The 18,146-nt window shown below is 53.8% G+C and overlaps 29 non-coding genes across 29 annotated transcripts; 9 read left to right on the top strand and 20 right to left on the bottom strand.

The window, feature by feature from the left end:
- Positions 1-349: 349 nt before the first annotated feature.
- Positions 350-422, top strand: trnaa-agc (transfer RNA alanine (anticodon AGC)). Its single transcript has one exon. It is a non-coding gene; the product is annotated as a tRNA-Ala (tRNA).
- A 272-nt stretch (positions 423-694) lies between these two features.
- On the bottom strand, positions 695-767 carry trnav-aac (transfer RNA valine (anticodon AAC)). Its single transcript has one exon. It is a non-coding gene; the product is annotated as a tRNA-Val (tRNA).
- Positions 768-1,561: 794 nt separating this feature from the next.
- Positions 1,562-1,634, top strand: trnaa-agc (transfer RNA alanine (anticodon AGC)). The gene has a single exon. It is a non-coding gene; the product is annotated as a tRNA-Ala (tRNA).
- Positions 1,635-1,906: 272 nt separating this feature from the next.
- Positions 1,907-1,979, bottom strand: trnav-aac (transfer RNA valine (anticodon AAC)). The gene has a single exon. It is a non-coding gene; the product is annotated as a tRNA-Val (tRNA).
- A 948-nt stretch (positions 1,980-2,927) lies between these two features.
- Positions 2,928-3,001, bottom strand: trnai-aau (transfer RNA isoleucine (anticodon AAU)). The gene has a single exon. It is a non-coding gene; the product is annotated as a tRNA-Ile (tRNA).
- Positions 3,002-3,118: 117 nt separating this feature from the next.
- trnav-aac (transfer RNA valine (anticodon AAC)) lies at positions 3,119-3,191 on the bottom strand. Its single transcript has one exon. It is a non-coding gene; the product is annotated as a tRNA-Val (tRNA).
- Positions 3,192-4,114: 923 nt separating this feature from the next.
- trnai-aau (transfer RNA isoleucine (anticodon AAU)) lies at positions 4,115-4,188 on the bottom strand. Its single transcript has one exon. It is a non-coding gene; the product is annotated as a tRNA-Ile (tRNA).
- A 117-nt stretch (positions 4,189-4,305) lies between these two features.
- On the bottom strand, positions 4,306-4,378 carry trnav-aac (transfer RNA valine (anticodon AAC)). The gene has a single exon. It is a non-coding gene; the product is annotated as a tRNA-Val (tRNA).
- Positions 4,379-5,172: 794 nt separating this feature from the next.
- On the top strand, positions 5,173-5,245 carry trnaa-agc (transfer RNA alanine (anticodon AGC)). The gene has a single exon. It is a non-coding gene; the product is annotated as a tRNA-Ala (tRNA).
- Positions 5,246-6,384: 1,139 nt separating this feature from the next.
- trnaa-agc (transfer RNA alanine (anticodon AGC)) lies at positions 6,385-6,457 on the top strand. The gene has a single exon. It is a non-coding gene; the product is annotated as a tRNA-Ala (tRNA).
- A 272-nt stretch (positions 6,458-6,729) lies between these two features.
- On the bottom strand, positions 6,730-6,802 carry trnav-aac (transfer RNA valine (anticodon AAC)). Its single transcript has one exon. It is a non-coding gene; the product is annotated as a tRNA-Val (tRNA).
- Positions 6,803-7,750: 948 nt separating this feature from the next.
- Positions 7,751-7,824, bottom strand: trnai-aau (transfer RNA isoleucine (anticodon AAU)). The gene has a single exon. It is a non-coding gene; the product is annotated as a tRNA-Ile (tRNA).
- Positions 7,825-7,941: 117 nt separating this feature from the next.
- On the bottom strand, positions 7,942-8,014 carry trnav-aac (transfer RNA valine (anticodon AAC)). The gene has a single exon. It is a non-coding gene; the product is annotated as a tRNA-Val (tRNA).
- A 923-nt stretch (positions 8,015-8,937) lies between these two features.
- On the bottom strand, positions 8,938-9,011 carry trnai-aau (transfer RNA isoleucine (anticodon AAU)). Its single transcript has one exon. It is a non-coding gene; the product is annotated as a tRNA-Ile (tRNA).
- Positions 9,012-9,128: 117 nt separating this feature from the next.
- Positions 9,129-9,201, bottom strand: trnav-aac (transfer RNA valine (anticodon AAC)). Its single transcript has one exon. It is a non-coding gene; the product is annotated as a tRNA-Val (tRNA).
- A 1,114-nt stretch (positions 9,202-10,315) lies between these two features.
- Positions 10,316-10,388, bottom strand: trnav-aac (transfer RNA valine (anticodon AAC)). Its single transcript has one exon. It is a non-coding gene; the product is annotated as a tRNA-Val (tRNA).
- Positions 10,389-11,182: 794 nt separating this feature from the next.
- trnaa-agc (transfer RNA alanine (anticodon AGC)) lies at positions 11,183-11,255 on the top strand. Its single transcript has one exon. It is a non-coding gene; the product is annotated as a tRNA-Ala (tRNA).
- A 272-nt stretch (positions 11,256-11,527) lies between these two features.
- trnav-aac (transfer RNA valine (anticodon AAC)) lies at positions 11,528-11,600 on the bottom strand. The gene has a single exon. It is a non-coding gene; the product is annotated as a tRNA-Val (tRNA).
- Positions 11,601-12,394: 794 nt separating this feature from the next.
- On the top strand, positions 12,395-12,467 carry trnaa-agc (transfer RNA alanine (anticodon AGC)). The gene has a single exon. It is a non-coding gene; the product is annotated as a tRNA-Ala (tRNA).
- Positions 12,468-12,548: 81 nt separating this feature from the next.
- On the bottom strand, positions 12,549-12,622 carry trnai-aau (transfer RNA isoleucine (anticodon AAU)). The gene has a single exon. It is a non-coding gene; the product is annotated as a tRNA-Ile (tRNA).
- A 117-nt stretch (positions 12,623-12,739) lies between these two features.
- On the bottom strand, positions 12,740-12,812 carry trnav-aac (transfer RNA valine (anticodon AAC)). The gene has a single exon. It is a non-coding gene; the product is annotated as a tRNA-Val (tRNA).
- Positions 12,813-13,606: 794 nt separating this feature from the next.
- trnaa-agc (transfer RNA alanine (anticodon AGC)) lies at positions 13,607-13,679 on the top strand. Its single transcript has one exon. It is a non-coding gene; the product is annotated as a tRNA-Ala (tRNA).
- Positions 13,680-13,951: 272 nt separating this feature from the next.
- On the bottom strand, positions 13,952-14,024 carry trnav-aac (transfer RNA valine (anticodon AAC)). The gene has a single exon. It is a non-coding gene; the product is annotated as a tRNA-Val (tRNA).
- A 794-nt stretch (positions 14,025-14,818) lies between these two features.
- trnaa-agc (transfer RNA alanine (anticodon AGC)) lies at positions 14,819-14,891 on the top strand. The gene has a single exon. It is a non-coding gene; the product is annotated as a tRNA-Ala (tRNA).
- Positions 14,892-14,972: 81 nt separating this feature from the next.
- trnai-aau (transfer RNA isoleucine (anticodon AAU)) lies at positions 14,973-15,046 on the bottom strand. The gene has a single exon. It is a non-coding gene; the product is annotated as a tRNA-Ile (tRNA).
- A 117-nt stretch (positions 15,047-15,163) lies between these two features.
- Positions 15,164-15,236, bottom strand: trnav-aac (transfer RNA valine (anticodon AAC)). Its single transcript has one exon. It is a non-coding gene; the product is annotated as a tRNA-Val (tRNA).
- A 794-nt stretch (positions 15,237-16,030) lies between these two features.
- On the top strand, positions 16,031-16,103 carry trnaa-agc (transfer RNA alanine (anticodon AGC)). Its single transcript has one exon. It is a non-coding gene; the product is annotated as a tRNA-Ala (tRNA).
- An 81-nt stretch (positions 16,104-16,184) lies between these two features.
- On the bottom strand, positions 16,185-16,258 carry trnai-aau (transfer RNA isoleucine (anticodon AAU)). Its single transcript has one exon. It is a non-coding gene; the product is annotated as a tRNA-Ile (tRNA).
- Positions 16,259-17,587: 1,329 nt separating this feature from the next.
- trnav-aac (transfer RNA valine (anticodon AAC)) lies at positions 17,588-17,660 on the bottom strand. The gene has a single exon. It is a non-coding gene; the product is annotated as a tRNA-Val (tRNA).
- Positions 17,661-18,146: the final 486 nt, after the last annotated feature.

Below are 18,146 nucleotides of genomic sequence, written 5' to 3'. Positions count from 1 at the left end.
AACTGAAGTTCAGAGGGTGGTGAGCTACATCGCCCCTCCTGGTCCCAACATGGAACAGCGCACTCAGTAAGATCACTTCAACTTAAGCAGCCCTGAAGGGCACAGAGACGTTGCCTATGACCGCACTTTAAGGCATCTTGATTGAGCCATGGACCTTTAAAGCATTCAGCTGCGCCTCGTCCGGATGAGCTATCCATCGTCCAAGGCCTTGCGCTTGCGCGTGCCAGCTGGCGCGTACGCCGACCATGCTCTGTGTCGTTAGCCCTGTACCATGTGAGCCAAGAAGTCCCTGGGCTTTGGAGACGGGTATGTCTTTGGCATCAAATGATACGAGCGCAGCAAAGGAAAAGGGGAATTAGCTCAAATGGTAGAGCGCTCGCTTAGCATGCGAGAGGTAGCGGGATCGATGCCCGCATTCTCCAGCAAGAGCTTTTATCCAAGGTCCACGCAAAGAGACTGACAGAGGCCACGGCGCTTGCTGGGTTAACGTGAAAAAGCTGTTTTGGCCCGTACGGGGATCGAACGCTCGACCTTGGCGTTATTAGCACCACGCTCTAACCAACTGAGCTAACCGGCCTCGGGGACCGAGCGCCCGTCAAGCAGGAACGACAAAGGAGCTCCCAGTGACGACGATCGATGTACATGCAAGAAAAATGTTTCTCTCGGGCCGTGAAAAACAGAAGAGGAGCTCTCGTGTTTCTGCCCGGTTTCGAACCGGGGACCTTTCGCGTGTTAGGCGAACGTGATAACCACTACACTACAGAAACCAGCTACACTCCTCGAGGCCACCTTGACATTCCACAGGCCACATGGGACCAGTACAGCTTGACTTTGGACTGACGTACTGATCAATTCTTTACATGGTGAAATACACCTGCACTTTACCGTGAGCCAGGACCCTGCGTCTTGGAGACTTGGCCGTACCGAAATCAGCCACTTTGCCCGTGGCGCAGTGGCCCTTTCTTTGATTTTCCAGCGAGGCGCTGAACACATTACTCCGACAGCAGTCACAATCGCAGGGCAGTTTTCCAATCCGACCGCATGGACTTTGTCCAGAAGCTCCCCCCTCGTTAGGGCAGAGGAGACCGACTTCCCACGTGAAAGGCAGATCTGCTCCCCACGAAACTAATGAAAATGGCTTGATGGCCTGTGTCATACGCTGCTGGACTTTTAGCTTGAGTCTAAGCTGTGCATGGGCTTGTCTGTGGTAGCAACTGAAGTTCAGAGGGTGGTGAGCTACATCGCCCCTCCTGGTCCCAACATGGAACAGCGCACTCAGTAAGATCACTTCAACTTAAGCAGCCCTGAAAGGCACAGAGACGTTGCCTATGACCGCACTTTAAGGCATCTTGATTGAGCCATGGACCTTTAAAGCATTCAGCTGCGCCTCGTCCGGATGAGCTATCCATCGTCCAAGGCCTTGCGCTTGCGCGTGCCAGCTGGCGCGTACGCCGACCATGCTCTGTGTCGTTAGCCCTGTACCATGTGAGCCAAGAAGTCCCTGGGCTTTGGAGACGGGTATGTCTTTGGCATCAAATGATACAAGCACAGCAAAGGAAAAGGGGAATTAGCTCAAATGGTAGAGCGCTCGCTTAGCATGCGAGAGGTAGCGGGATCGATGCCCGCATTCTCCAGCAAGAGCTTTTATCCAAGGTCCACGCAAAGAGACTGACAGAGGCCAAGGCGCTTGCTGGGTTAACGTGAAAAAGCTGTTTTGGCCCGTACGGGGATCGAACCCGCGACCTTGGGGTTATTAGCACCACTCTCTTACCAACTGAGCTAACCGGCCTCGGGGACCGAGCGCCCGTCAAGCAGGAACGACAAAGGAGCTCCCAGTGACGACGATCGATGTACATGCAAGAAAAATGTTTCTCTCGGGCCGTGAAAAACAGAAGAGGAGCTCTCGTGTTTCTGCCCGGTTTCGAACCGGGGACCTTTCGCGTGTTAGGCGAACGTGATAACCACTACACTACAGAAACCAGCTACACTCCTCGAGGCCACCTTGAGATTCCACAGGCCACATGGGACCAGTACAGCTTGACTTTGGACTGACGTACTGATCAATTCTTTACATGGTGAAATACACCTGCACTTTACCGTGAGCCAGGACCCTGCGTCTTGGAGACTTGGCCGTACCGAAATCAGCCACTTTGCCCGTGGCGCAGTGGCCCTTTCTTTGATTTTCCAGCGAGGCGCTGAACACATTACTCCGACAGCAGTCACAATCGCAGGGCAGTTTTCCAATCCGACCGCATGGACTTTGTCCAGAAGCTCCCCCCTCGTTAGGGCAGAGGAGACCGACTTCCCACGTGAAAGGCAGATCTGCTCCCCACGAAACTAATGAAAATGGCTTGATGGCCTGTGTCATACGCTGCTGGACTTTTAGCTTGAGTCTAAGCTGTGCATGGGCTTGTCTGTGGTAGCAACTGAAGTTCAGAGGGTGGTGAGCTACATCGCCCCTCCTGGTCCCAACATGGAACAGCGCACTCAGTAAGATCACTTCAACTTAAGCAGCCCTGAAGGGCACAGAGACGTTGCCTATGACCGCACTTTAAGGCATCTTGATTGAGCCATGGACCTTTAAAGCATTCAGCTGCGCCTCGTCCGGATGAGCTATCCATCGTCCAAGGCCTTGCGCTTGCGCGTGCCAGCTGGCGCGTACGCCGACCATGCTCTGTGTCGTTAGCCCTGTACCATGTGAGCCAAGAAGTCCCTGGGCTTTGGAGACGGGTATGTCTTTGGCATCAAATGATACGAGCGCAGCAAAGGAAAAGGGGAATTAGCTCAAATGGTATAGCGCTCGCTTAGCATGCGAGAGGTAGCGGGATCGATGCCCGCATTCTCCAGCAAGAGCTTTTATCCAAGGTCCACGCAAAGAGACTGACAGAGGCCACGGCGCTTGCTGGGTTAACGTGAAAAAGCTGTTTTGGCCCGTACGGGGATCGAACCCGCGACCTTGGCGTTATTAGCACCACGCTCTAACCAACTGAGCTAACCGGCCTCGGGGACCGAGCGCCCGTCAAGCAGGAACGACAAAGGAGCTCCCAGTGACGACGATCGATGTACATGCAAGAAAAATGTTTCTCTCGGGCCGTGAAAAACAGAAGAGGAGCTCTCGTGTTTCTGCCCGGTTTCGAACCGGGGACCTTTCGCGTGTTAGGCGAACGTGATAACCACTACACTACAGAAACCAGCTACACTCCTCGAGGCCACCTTGAGATTCCACAGGCCACATGGGACCAGTACAGCTTGACTTTGGACTGACGTACTGATCAATTCTTTACATGGTGAAATACACCTGCACTTTACCGTGAGCCAGGACCCTGCGTCTTGGAGACTTGGCCGTACCGAAATCAGCCACTTTGCCCGTGGCGCAGTGGCCCTTTCTTTGATTTTCCAGCGAGGCGCTGAACACATTACTCCGACAGCAGTCACAATCGCAGGGCAGTTTTCCAATCCGACCGCATGGACTTTGTCCAGAAGCTCCCCCCTCGTTAGGGCAGAGGAGACCGACTTCCCACGTGAAAGGCAGATCTGCTCCCCACGAAACTAATGAAAATGGCTTGATGGCCTGTGTCATACGCTGCTGGACTTTTAGCTTGAGTCTAAGCTGTGCATGGGCTTGTCTGTGGTAGCAACTGAAGTTCAGAGGGTGGTGAGCTACATCGCCCCTCCTGGTCCCAACATGGAACAGCGCACTCAGTAAGATCACTTCAACTTAAGCAGCCCTGAAGGGCACAGAGACGTTGCCTATGACCGCACTTTAAGGCATCTTGATTGAGCCATGGACCTTTAAAGCATTCAGCTGCGCCTCGTCCGGATGAGCTATCCATCGTCCAAGGCCTTGCGCTTGCGCGTGCCAGCTGGCGCGTACGCCGACCATGCTCTGTGTCGTTAGCCCTGTACCATGTGAGCCAAGAAGTCCCTGGGCTTTGGAGACGGGTATGTCTTTGGCATCAAATGATACGAGCGCAGCAAAGGAAAAGGGGAATTAGCTCAAATGGTATAGCGGGATCGATGCCCGCATTCTCCAGCAAGAGCTTTTATCCAAGGTCCACGCAAAGAGACTGACAGAGGCCACGGCGCTTGCTGGGTTAACGTGAAAAAGCTGTTTTGGCCCGTACGGGGATCGAACCCGCGACCTTGGCGTTATTAGCACCACGCTCTAACCAACTGAGCTAACCGGCCTCGGGGACCGAGCGCCCGTCAAGCAGGAACGACAAAGGAGCTCCCAGTGACGACGATCGATGTACATGCAAGAAAAATGTTTCTCTCGGGCCGTGAAAAACAGAAGAGGAGCTCTCGTGTTTCTGCCCGGTTTCGAACCGGGGACCTTTCGCGTGTTAGGCGAACGTGATAACCACTACACTACAGAAACCAGCTACACTCCTCGAGGCCACCTTGAGATTCCACAGGCCACATGGGACCAGTACAGCTTGACTTTGGACTGACGTACTGATCAATTCTTTACATGGTGAAATACACCTGCACTTTACCGTGAGCCAGGACCCTGCGTCTTGGAGACTTGGCCGTACCGAAATCAGCCACTTTGCCCGTGGCGCAGTGGCCCTTTCTTTGATTTTCCAGCGAGGCGCTGAACACATTACTCCGACAGCAGTCACAATCGCAGGGCAGTTTTCCAATCCGACCGCATGGACTTTGTCCAGAAGCTCCCCCCTCGTTAGGGCAGAGGAGACCGACTTCCCACGTGAAAGGCAGATCTGCTCCCCACGAAACTAATGAAAATGGCTTGATGGCCTGTGTCATACGCTGCTGGACTTTTAGCTTGAGTCTAAGCTGTGCATGGGCTTGTCTGTGGTAGCAACTGAAGTTCAGAGGGTGGTGAGCTACATCGCCCCTCCTGGTCCCAACATGGAACAGCGCACTCAGTAAGATCACTTCAACTTAAGCAGCCCTGAAGGGCACAGAGACGTTGCCTATGACCGCACTTTAAGGCATCTTGATTGAGCCATGGACCTTTAAAGCATTCAGCTGCGCCTCGTCCGGATGAGCTATCCATCGTCCAAGGCCTTGCGCTTGCGCGTGCCAGCTGGCGCGTACGCCGACCATGCTCTGTGTCGTTAGCCCTGTACCATGTGAGCCAAGAAGTCCCTGGGCTTTGGAGACGGGTATGTCTTTGGCATCAAATGATACGAGCGCAGCAAAGGAAAAGGGGAATTAGCTCAAATGGTAGAGCGCTCGCTTAGCATGCGAGAGGTAGCGGGATCGATGCCCGCATTCTCCAGCAAGAGCTTTTATCCAAGGTCCACGCAAAGAGACTGACAGAGGCCACGGCGCTTGCTGGGTTAACGTGAAAAAGCTGTTTTGGCCCGTACGGGGATCGAACGCTCGACCTTGGCGTTATTAGCACCACGCTCTAACCAACTGAGCTAACCGGCCTCGGGGACCGAGCGCCCGTCAAGCAGGAACGACAAAGGAGCTCCCAGTGACGACGATCGATGTACATGCAAGAAAAATGTTTCTCTCGGGCCGTGAAAAACAGAAGAGGAGCTCTCGTGTTTCTGCCCGGTTTCGAACCGGGGACCTTTCGCGTGTTAGGCAAACGTGATAACCACTACACTACAGAAACCAGCTACACTCCTTGAGGCCACCTTGACATTCCACAGGCCACATGGGACCAGTACAGCTTGACTTTGGACTGACGTACTGATCAATTCTTTACATGGTGAAATACACCTGCACTTTACCGTGAGCCAGGACCCTGCGTCTTGGAGACTTGGCCGTACCGAAATCAGCCACTTTGCCCGTGGCGCAGTGGCCCTTTCTTTGATTTTCCAGCGAGGCGCTGAACACATTACTCCGACAGCAGTCACAATCGCAGGGCAGTTTTCCAATCCGACCGCATGGACTTTGTCCAGAAGCTCCCCCCTCGTTAGGGCAGAGGAGACCGACTTCCCACGTGAAAGGCAGATCTGCTCCCCACGAAACTAATGAAAATGGCTTGATGGCCTGTGTCATACGCTGCTGGACTTTTAGCTTGAGTCTAAGCTGTGCATGGGCTTGTCTGTGGTAGCAACTGAAGTTCAGAGGGTGGTGAGCTACATCGCCCCTCCTGGTCCCAACATGGAACAGCGCACTCAGTAAGATCACTTCAACTTAAGCAGCCCTGAAAGGCACAGAGACGTTGCCTATGACCGCACTTTAAGGCATCTTGATTGAGCCATGGACCTTTAAAGCATTCAGCTGCGCCTCGTCCGGATGAGCTATCCATCGTCCAAGGCCTTGCGCTTGCGCGTGCCAGCTGGCGCGTACGCCGACCATGCTCTGTGTCGTTAGCCCTGTACCATGTGAGCCAAGAAGTCCCTGGGCTTTGGAGACGGGTATGTCTTTGGCATCAAATGATACAAGCACAGCAAAGGAAAAGGGGAATTAGCTCAAATGGTAGAGCGCTCGCTTAGCATGCGAGAGGTAGCGGGATCGATGCCCGCATTCTCCAGCAAGAGCTTTTATCCAAGGTCCACGCAAAGAGACTGACAGAGGCCAAGGCGCTTGCTGGGTTAACGTGAAAAAGCTGTTTTGGCCCGTACGGGGATCGAACCCGCGACCTTGGGGTTATTAGCACCACTCTCTTACCAACTGAGCTAACCGGCCTCGGGGACCGAGCGCCCGTCAAGCAGGAACGACAAAGGAGCTCCCAGTGACGACGATCGATGTACATGCAAGAAAAATGTTTCTCTCGGGCCGTGAAAAACAGAAGAGGAGCTCTCGTGTTTCTGCCCGGTTTCGAACCGGGGACCTTTCGCGTGTTAGGCGAACGTGATAACCACTACACTACAGAAACCAGCTACACTCCTCGAGGCCACCTTGAGATTCCACAGGCCACATGGGACCAGTACAGCTTGACTTTGGACTGACGTACTGATCAATTCTTTACATGGTGAAATACACCTGCACTTTACCGTGAGCCAGGACCCTGCGTCTTGGAGACTTGGCCGTACCGAAATCAGCCACTTTGCCCGTGGCGCAGTGGCCCTTTCTTTGATTTTCCAGCGAGGCGCTGAACACATTACTCCGACAGCAGTCACAATCGCAGGGCAGTTTTCCAATCCGACCGCATGGACTTTGTCCAGAAGCTCCCCCCTCGTTAGGGCAGAGGAGACCGACTTCCCACGTGAAAGGCAGATCTGCTCCCCACGAAACTAATGAAAATGGCTTGATGGCCTGTGTCATACGCTGCTGGACTTTTAGCTTGAGTCTAAGCTGTGCATGGGCTTGTCTGTGGTAGCAACTGAAGTTCAGAGGGTGGTGAGCTACATCGCCCCTCCTGGTCCCAACATGGAACAGCGCACTCAGTAAGATCACTTCAACTTAAGCAGCCCTGAAGGGCACAGAGACGTTGCCTATGACCGCACTTTAAGGCATCTTGATTGAGCCATGGACCTTTAAAGCATTCAGCTGCGCCTCGTCCGGATGAGCTATCCATCGTCCAAGGCCTTGCGCTTGCGCGTGCCAGCTGGCGCGTACGCCGACCATGCTCTGTGTCGTTAGCCCTGTACCATGTGAGCCAAGAAGTCCCTGGGCTTTGGAGACGGGTATGTCTTTGGCATCAAATGATACGAGCGCAGCAAAGGAAAAGGGGAATTAGCTCAAATGGTATAGCGCTCGCTTAGCATGTGAGAGGTAGCGGGATCGATGCCCGCATTCTCCAGCAAGAGCTTTTATCCAAGGTCCACGCAAAGAGACTGACAGAGGCCACGGCGCTTGCTGGGTTAACGTGAAAAAGCTGTTTTGGCCCGTACGGGGATCGAACCCGCGACCTTGGCGTTATTAGCACCACGCTCTAACCAACTGAGCTAACCGGCCTCGGGGACCGAGCGCCCGTCAAGCAGGAACGACAAAGGAGCTCCCAGTGACGACGATCGATGTACATGCAAGAAAAATGTTTCTCTCGGGCCGTGAAAAACAGAAGAGGAGCTCTCGTGTTTCTGCCCGGTTTCGAACCGGGGACCTTTCGCGTGTTAGGCGAACGTGATAACCACTACACTACAGAAACCAGCTACACTCCTCGAGGCCACCTTGAGATTCCACAGGCCACATGGGACCAGTACAGCTTGACTTTGGACTGACGTACTGATCAATTCTTTACATGGTGAAATACACCTGCACTTTACCGTGAGCCAGGACCCTGCGTCTTGGAGACTTGGCCGTACCGAAATCAGCCACTTTGCCCGTGGCGCAGTGGCCCTTTCTTTGATTTTCCAGCGAGGCGCTGAACACATTACTCCGACAGCAGTCACAATCGCAGGGCAGTTTTCCAATCCGACCGCATGGACTTTGTCCAGAAGCTCCCCCCTCGTTAGGGCAGAGGAGACCGACTTCCCACGTGAAAGGCAGATCTGCTCCCCACGAAACTAATGAAAATGGCTTGATGGCCTGTGTCATACGCTGCTGGACTTTTAGCTTGAGTCTAAGCTGTGCATGGGCTTGTCTGTGGTAGCAACTGAAGTTCAGAGGGTGGTGAGCTACATCGCCCCTCCTGGTCCCAACATGGAACAGCGCACTCAGTAAGATCACTTCAACTTAAGCAGCCCTGAAGGGCACAGAGACGTTGCCTATGACCGCACTTTAAGGCATCTTGATTGAGCCATGGACCTTTAAAGCATTCAGCTGCGCCTCGTCCGGATGAGCTATCCATCGTCCAAGGCCTTGCGCTTGCGCGTGCCAGCTGGCGCGTACGCCGACCATGCTCTGTGTCGTTAGCCCTGTACCATGTGAGCCAAGAAGTCCCTGGGCTTTGGAGACGGGTATGTCTTTGGCATCAAATGATACGAGCGCAGCAAAGGAAAAGGGGAATTAGCTCAAATGGTATAGCGGGATCGATGCCCGCATTCTCCAGCAAGAGCTTTTATCCAAGGTCCACGCAAAGAGACTGACAGAGGCCACGGCGCTTGCTGGGTTAACGTGAAAAAGCTGTTTTGGCCCGTACGGGGATCGAACCCGCGACCTTGGCGTTATTAGCACCACGCTCTAACCAACTGAGCTAACCGGCCTCGGGGACCGAGCGCCCGTCAAGCAGGAACGACAAAGGAGCTCCCAGTGACGACGATCGATGTACATGCAAGAAAAATGTTTCTCTCGGGCCGTGAAAAACAGAAGAGGAGCTCTCGTGTTTCTGCCCGGTTTCGAACCGGGGACCTTTCGCGTGTTAGGCGAACGTGATAACCACTACACTACAGAAACCAGCTACACTCCTCGAGGCCACCTTGAGATTCCACAGGCCACATGGGACCAGTACAGCTTGACTTTGGACTGACGTACTGATCAATTCTTTACATGGTGAAATACACCTGCACTTTACCGTGAGCCAGGACCCTGCGTCTTGGAGACTTGGCCGTACCGAAATCAGCCACTTTGCCCGTGGCGCAGTGGCCCTTTCTTTGATTTTCCAGCGAGGCGCTGAACACATTACTCCGACAGCAGTCACAATCGCAGGGCAGTTTTCCAATCCGACCGCATGGACTTTGTCCAGAAGCTCCCCCCTCGTTAGGGCAGAGGAGACCGACTTCCCACGTGAAAGGCAGATCTGCTCCCCACGAAACTAATGAAAATGGCTTGATGGCCTGTGTCATACGCTGCTGGACTTTTAGCTTGAGTCTAAGCTGTGCATGGGCTTGTCTGTGGTAGCAACTGAAGTTCAGAGGGTGGTGAGCTACATCGCCCCTCCTGGTCCCAACATGGAACAGCGCACTCAGTAAGATCACTTCAACTTAAGCAGCCCTGAAGGGCACAGAGACGTTGCCTATGACCGCACTTTAAGGCATCTTGATTGAGCCATGGACCTTTAAAGCATTCAGCTGCGCCTCGTCCGGATGAGCTATCCATCGTCCAAGGCCTTGCGCTTGCGCGTGCCAGCTGGCGCGTACGCCGACCATGCTCTGTGTCGTTAGCCCTGTACCATGTGAGCCAAGAAGTCCCTGGGCTTTGGAGACGGGTATGTCTTTGGCATCAAATGATACGAGCGCAGCAAAGGAAAAGGGGAATTAGCTCAAATGGTATAGCGGGATCGATGCCCGCATTCTCCAGCAAGAGCTTTTATCCAAGGTCCACGCAAAGAGACTGACAGAGGCCACGGCGCTTGCTGGGTTAACGTGAAAAAGCTGTTTTGGCGCGTACGGGGATCGAACCCGCGACCTTGGCGTTATTAGCACCACGCTCTAACCAACTGAGCTAACCGGCCTCGGGGACCGAGCGCCCGTCAAGCAGGAACGACAAAGGAGCTCCCAGTGACGACGATCGATGTACATGCAAGAAAAATGTTTCTCTCGGGCCGTGAAAAACAGAAGAGGAGCTCTCGTGTTTCTGCCCGGTTTCGAACCGGGGACCTTTCGCGTGTTAGGCGAACGTGATAACCACTACACTACAGAAACCAGCTACACTCCTCGAGGCCACCTTGACATTCCACAGGCCACATGGGACCAGTACAGCTTGACTTTGGACTGACGTACTGATCAATTCTTTACATGGTGAAATACACCTGCACTTTACCGTGAGCCAGGACCCTGCGTCTTGGAGACTTGGCCGTACCGAAATCAGCCACTTTGCCCGTGGCGCAGTGGCCCTTTCTTTGATTTTCCAGCGAGGCGCTGAACACATTACTCCGACAGCAGTCACAATCGCAGGGCAGTTTTCCAATCCGACCGCATGGACTTTGTCCAGAAGCTCCCCCCTCGTTAGGGCAGAGGAGACCGACTTCCCACGTGAAAGGCAGATCTGCTCCCCACGAAACTAATGAAAATGGCTTGATGGCCTGTGTCATACGCTGCTGGACTTTTAGCTTGAGTCTAAGCTGTGCATGGGCTTGTCTGTGGTAGCAACTGAAGTTCAGAGGGTGGTGAGCTACATCGCCCCTCCTGGTCCCAACATGGAACAGCGCACTCAGTAAGATCACTTCAACTTAAGCAGCCCTGAAGGGCACAGAGACGTTGCCTATGACCGCACTTTAAGGCATCTTGATTGAGCCATGGACCTTTAAAGCATTCAGCTGCGCCTCGTCCGGATGAGCTATCCATCGTCCAAGGCCTTGCGCTTGCGCGTGCCAGCTGGCGCGTACGCCGACCATGCTCTGTGTCGTTAGCCCTGTACCATGTGAGCCAAGAAGTCCCTGGGCTTTGGAGACGGGTATGTCTTTGGCATCAAATGATACGAGCGCAGCAATGGAAAAGGGGAATTAGCTCAAATGGTAGAGCGCTCGCTTAGCATGCGAGAGGTAGCGGGATCGATGCCCGCATTCTCCAGCAAGAGCTTTTATCCAAGGTCCACTCAAAGAGACTGACAGAGGCCAAGGCGCTTGCTGGGTTAACGTGAAAAAGCTGTTTTGGCCCGTACGGGGATCGAACCCGCGACCTTGGGGTTATTAGCACCACGCTCTTACCAACTGAGCTAACCGGCCTCGGGGACCGAGTGCCCGTCAAGCAGGAACGACAAAGGAGCTCCCAGTGACGACGATCGATGTACATGCAAGAAAAATGTTTCTCTCGGGCCGTGAAAAACAGAAGAGGAGCTCTCGTGTTTCTGCCCGGTTTCGAACCGGGGACCTTTCGCGTGTTAGGCGAACGTGATAACCACTACACTACAGAAACCAGCTACACTCCTCGAGGCCACCTTGAGATTCCACAGGCCACATGGGACCAGTACAGCTTGACTTTGGACTGACGTACTGATCAATTCTTTACATGGTGAAATACACCTGCACTTTACCGTGAGCCAGGACCCTGCGTCTTGGAGACTTGGCCGTACCGAAATCAGCCACTTTGCCCGTGGCGCAGTGGCCCTTTCTTTGATTTTCCAGCGAGGCGCTGAACACATTACTCCGACAGCAGTCACAATCGCAGGGCAGTTTTCCAATCCGACCGCATGGACTTTGTCCAGAAGCTCCCCCCTCGTTAGGGCAGAGGAGACCGACTTCCCACGTGAAAGGCAGATCTGCTCCCCACGAAACTAATGAAAATGGCTTGATGGCCTGTGTCATACGCTGCTGGACTTTTAGCTTGAGTCTAAGCTGTGCATGGGCTTGTCTGTGGTAGCAACTGAAGTTCAGAGGGTGGTGAGCTACATCGCCCCTCCTGGTCCCAACATGGAACAGCGCACTCAGTAAGATAACTTCAACTTAAGCAGCCCTGAAGGGCACAGAGACGTTGCCTATGACCGCACTTTAAGGCATCTTGATTGAGCCATGGACCTTTAAAGCATTCAGCTGCGCCTCGTCCGGATGAGCTATCCATCGTCCAAGGCCTTGCGCTTGCGCGTGCCAGCTGGCGCGTACGCCGACCATGCTCTGTGTCGTTAGCCCTGTACCATGTGAGCCAAGAAGTCCCTGGGCTTTGGAGACGGGTATGTCTTTGGCATCAAATGATACGAGCGCAGCAAAGGAAAAGGGGAATTAGCTCAAATGGTAGAGCGCTCGCTTAGCATGCGAGAGGTAGCGGGATCGATGCCCGCATTCTCCAGCAAGAGCTTTTATCCAAGGTCCACGCAAAGAGACTGACAGAGGCCACGGCGCTTGCTGGGTTAACGTGAAAAAGCTGTTTTGGCCCGTACGGGGATCGAACCCGCGACCTTGGCGTTATTAGCACCACGCTCTAACCAACTGAGCTAACCGGCCTCGGGGACCGAGCGCCCGTCAAGCAGGAACGACAAAGGAGCTCCCAGTGACGACGATCGATGTACATGCAAGAAAAATGTTTCTCTCGGGCCGTGAAAAACAGAAGAGGAGCTCTCGTGTTTCTGCCCGGTTTCGAACCGGGGACCTTTCGCGTGTTAGGCGAACGTGATAACCACTACACTACAGAAACCAGCTACACTCCTCGAGGCCACCTTGACATTCCACAGGCCACATGGGACCAGTACAGCTTGACTTTGGACTGACGTACTGATCAATTCTTTACATGGTGAAATACACCTGCACTTTACCGTGAGCCAGGACCCTGCGTCTTGGAGACTTGGCCGTACCGAAATCAGCCACTTTGCCCGTGGCGCAGTGGCCCTTTCTTTGATTTTCCAGCGAGGCGCTGAACACATTACTCCGACAGCAGTCACAATCGCAGGGCAGTTTTCCAATCCGACCGCATGGACTTTGTCCAGAAGCTCCCCCCTCGTTAGGGCAGAGGAGACCGACTTCCCACGTGAAAGGCAGATCTGCTCCCCACGAAACTAATGAAAATGGCTTGATGGCCTGTGTCATACGCTGCTGGACTTTTAGCTTGAGTCTAAGCTGTGCATGGGCTTGTCTGTGGTAGCAACTGAAGTTCAGAGGGTGGTGAGCTACATCGCCCCTCCTGGTCCCAACATGGAACAGCGCACTCAGTAAGATCACTTCAACTTAAGCAGCCCTGAAGGGCACAGAGACGTTGCCTATGACCGCACTTTAAGGCATCTTGATTGAGCCATGGACCTTTAAAGCATTCAGCTGCGCCTCGTCCGGATGAGCTATCCATCGTCCAAGGCCTTGCGCTTGCGCGTGCCAGCTGGCGCGTACGCCGACCATGCTCTGTGTCGTTAGCCCTGTACCATGTGAGCCAAGAAGTCCCTGGGCTTTGGAGACGGGTATGTCTTTGGCATCAAATGATACGAGCGCAGCAATGGAAAAGGGGAATTAGCTCAAATGGTAGAGCGCTCGCTTAGCATGCGAGAGGTAGCGGGATCGATGCCCGCATTCTCCAGCAAGAGCTTTTATCCAAGGTCCACTCAAAGAGACTGACAGAGGCCAAGGCGCTTGCTGGGTTAACGTGAAAAAGCTGTTTTGGCCCGTACGGGGATCGAACCCGCGACCTTGGGGTTATTAGCACCACGCTCTTACCAACTGAGCTAACCGGCCTCGGGGACCGAGTGCCCGTCAAGCAGGAACGACAAAGGAGCTCCCAGTGACGACGATCGATGTACATGCAAGAAAAATGTTTCTCTCGGGCCGTGAAAAAGAGAAGAGGAGCTCTCGTGTTTCTGCCCGGTTTCGAACCGGGGACCTTTCGCGTGTTAGGCGAACGTGATAACCACTACACTACAGAAACCAGCTACACTCCTCGAGGCCACCTTGAGATTCCACAGGCCACATGGGACCAGTACAGCTTGACTTTGGACTGACGTACTGATCAATTCTTTACATGGTGAAATACACCTGCACTTTACCGTGAGCCAGGACCCTGCGTCTTGGAGACTTGGCCGTACCGAAATCAGCCACTTTGCCCGTGGCGCAGTGGCCCTTTCTTTGATTTTCCAGCGAGGCGCTGAACACATTACTCCGACAGCAGTCACAATCGCAGGGCAGTTTTCCAATCCGACCGCATGGACTTTGTCCAGAAGCTCCCCCCTCGTTAGGGCAGAGGAGACCGACTTCCCACGTGAAAGGCAGATCTGCTCCCCACGAAACTAATGAAAATGGCTTGATGGCCTGTGTCATACGCTGCTGGACTTTTAGCTTGAGTCTAAGCTGTGCATGGGCTTGTCTGTGGTAGCAACTGAAGTTCAGAGGGTGGTGAGCTACATCGCCCCTCCTGGTCCCAACATGGAACAGCGCACTCAGTAAGATAACTTCAACTTAAGCAGCCCTGAAGGGCACAGAGACGTTGCCTATGACCGCACTTTAAGGCATCTTGATTGAGCCATGGACCTTTAAAGCATTCAGCTGCGCCTCGTCCGGATGAGCTATCCATCGTCCAAGGCCTTGCGCTTGCGCGTGCCAGCTGGCGCGTACGCCGACCATGCTCTGTGTCGTTAGCCCTGTACCATGTGAGCCAAGAAGTCCCTGGGCTTTGGAGACGGGTATGTCTTTGGCATCAAATGATACGAGCGCAGCAAAGGAAAAGGGGAATTAGCTCAAATGGTAGAGCGCTCGCTTAGCATGCGAGAGGTAGCGGGATCGATGCCCGCATTCTCCAGCAAGAGCTTTTATCCAAGGTCCACGCAAAGAGACTGACAGAGGCCACGGCGCTTGCTGGGTTAACGTGAAAAAGCTGTTTTGGCCCGTACGGGGATCGAACCCGCGACCTTGGCGTTATTAGCACCACGCTCTAACCAACTGAGCTAACCGGCCTCGGGGACCGAGCGCCCGTCAAGCAGGAACGACAAAGGAGCTCCCAGTGACGACGATCGATGTACATGCAAGAAAAATGTTTCTCTCGGGCCGTGAAAAACAGAAGAGGAGCTCTCGTGTTTCTGCCCGGTTTCGAACCGGGGACCTTTCGCGTGTTAGGCGAACGTGATAACCACTACACTACAGAAACCAGCTACACTCCTCGAGGCCACCTTGACATTCCACAGGCCACATGGGACCAGTACAGCTTGACTTTGGACTGACGTACTGATCAATTCTTTACATGGTGAAATACACCTGCACTTTACCGTGAGCCAGGACCCTGCGTCTTGGAGACTTGGCCGTACCGAAATCAGCCACTTTGCCCGTGGCGCAGTGGCCCTTTCTTTGATTTTCCAGCGAGGCGCTGAACACATTACTCCGACAGCAGTCACAATCGCAGGGCAGTTTTCCAATCCGACCGCATGGACTTTGTCCAGAAGCTCCCCCCTCGTTAGGGCAGAGGAGACCGACTTCCCACGTGAAAGGCAGATCTGCTCCCCACGAAACTAATGAAAATGGCTTGATGGCCTGTGTCATACGCTGCTGGACTTTTAGCTTGAGTCTAAGCTGTGCATGGGCTTGTCTGTGGTAGCAACTGAAGTTCAGAGGGTGGTGAGCTACATCGCCCCTCCTGGTCCCAACATGGAACAGCGCACTCAGTAAGATCACTTCAACTTAAGCAGCCCTGAAGGGCACAGAGACGTTGCCTATGACCGCACTTTAAGGCATCTTGATTGAGCCATGGACCTTTAAAGCATTCAGCTGCGCCTCGTCCGGATGAGCTATCCATCGTCCAAGGCCTTGCGCTTGCGCGTGCCAGCTGGCGCATACGCCGACCATGCTCTGTGTCGTTAGCCCTGTACCATGTGAGCCAAGAAGTCCCTGGGCTTTGGAGACGGGTATGTCTTTGGCATCAAATGATACGAGCGCAGCAAAGGAAAAGGGGAATTAGCTCAAATGGTAGAGCGCTCGCTTAGCATGCGAGAGGTAGCGGGATCGATGCCCGCATTCTCCAGCAAGAGCTTTTATCCAAGGTCCACGCAAAGAGACTGACAGAGGCCACGGCGCTTGCTGGGTTAACGTGAAAAAGCTGTTTTGGCCCGTACGGGGATCGAACCCGCGACCTTGGCGTTATTAGCACCACGCTCTAACCAACTGAGCTAACCGGCCTCGGAGACCGAGCGCCCGTCAAGCAGGAACGACAAAGGAGCTCCCAGTGACGACGATCGATGTACATGCAAGAAAAATGTTTCTCTCGGGCCGTGAAAATCAGAAGAGGAGCTCTCGTGTTTCTACCCGGTTTCGAACCGGGAACCTTTCGCGTGTTAGGCGAACGTGATAACCACTACACTACAGAAACCAGCTACATTCCTTGAGGCCACCTTGAGATTCCACAGGCCACATGGGACCAGTACAGCTTGACTTTGGACTGACGTACTGATCAATTCTTTACATGGTGAAATACACCTGCACTTTACCGTGAGCCAGGACCCTGCGTCTTGGAGACTTGGCCGTACCGAAATCAGCCACTTTGCCCGTGGCGCAGTGGCCCTTTCTTTGATTTTCCAGCGAGGCGCTGAACACATTACTCCGACAGAAGTCACAATCGCAGGGCAGTTTTCCAATCCGACCGCATGGACTTTGTCCAGAAGCTCCCCCCTCGTTAGGGCAGAGGAGACCGACTTCCCACGTGAAAGGCAGATCTGCTCCCCACGAAACTAATGAAAATGGCTTGATGGCCTGTGTCATACGCTGCTGGACTTTTAGCTTGAGTCTAAGCTGTGCATGGGCTTGTCTGTGGTAGCAACTGAAGTTCAGAGGGTGGTGAGCTACATCGCCCCTCCTGGTCCCAACATGGAACAGCGCACTCAGTAAGATCACTTCAACTTAAGCAGCCCTGAAGGGCACAGAGACGTTGCCTATGACCGCACTTTAAGGCATCTTGATTGAGCCATGGACCTTTAAAGCATTTAGCTGCGCCTCGTCCGGATGAGCTATCCATCGTCCAAGGCCTTGCGCTTGCGCGTGCCAGCTGGCGCGTACGCCGACCATGCTCTGTGTCGTTAGCCCTGTACCATGTGAGCCAAGAAGTCCCTGGGCTTTGGAGACGGGTATGTCTTTGGCATCAAATGATACGAGCGCAGCAAAGGAAAAGGGGAATTAGCTCAAATGGTAGAGCGCTCGCTTAGCATGCGAGAGGTAGCAGGATCGATGCCCGCATTCTCCAGCAAGAGCTTTTATCCAAGGTCCACGCAAAGAGACTGACAGAGGCCACGGCGCTTGCTGGGTTAACGTGAAAAAGCTGTTTTGGCCCGTACAGGGATCGAACCCGCGACCTTGGCGTTATTAGCACCACGCTCTAACCAACTGAGCTAACCGGCCTCGGGAACCGAGCGCCCGTCAAGCAGGAACGACAAAGGAGCTCCCAGTGACGACGATCGATGTACATGCAAGAAAAATGTTTCTCTCGGGCCGTGAAAAACAGAAGAGGAGCTCTCGTGTTTCTGCCCGGTTTCGAACCGGGGACCTTTCGCGTGTTAGGCGAACGTGATAACCACTACACTACAGAAACCAGCTACACTCCTCGAGGCCACCTTGAGATTCCACAGGCCACATGGGACCAGTACAGCTTGACTTTGGACTGACGTACTGATCAATTCTTTACATGGTGAAATACACCTGCACTTTACCGTGAGCCAGGACCCTGCGTCTTGGAGACTTGGCCGTACCGAAATCAGCCACTTTGCCCGTGGCGCAGTGGCCCTTTCTTTGATTTTCCAGCGAGGCGCTGAACACATTACTCCGACAGCAGTCACAATCGCAGGGCAGTTTTCCAATCCGACCGCATGGACTTTGTCCAGAAGCTCCCCCCTCGTTAGAGCAGAGGAGACCGACTTCCCACGTGAAAGGCAGATCTGCTCCCCACGAAACTAATGAAAATGGCTTGATGGCCTGTGTCATACGCTGCTGGACTTTTAGCTTGAGTCTAAGCTGTGCATGGGCTTGTCTGTGGTAGCAACTGAAGTTCAGAGGGTGGTGAGCTACATCGCCCCTCCTG

Source organism: Hoplias malabaricus, chromosome 15 (genome assembly GCF_029633855.1).
Source record: "Hoplias malabaricus isolate fHopMal1 chromosome 15, fHopMal1.hap1, whole genome shotgun sequence".
In the NCBI taxonomy this organism is placed as follows: Eukaryota; Metazoa; Chordata; class Actinopteri; order Characiformes; family Erythrinidae; genus Hoplias; species Hoplias malabaricus.
Note: the sequence above shows the minus strand (reverse complement) of the source record. Positions and strands in the feature narration are given on the sequence as shown.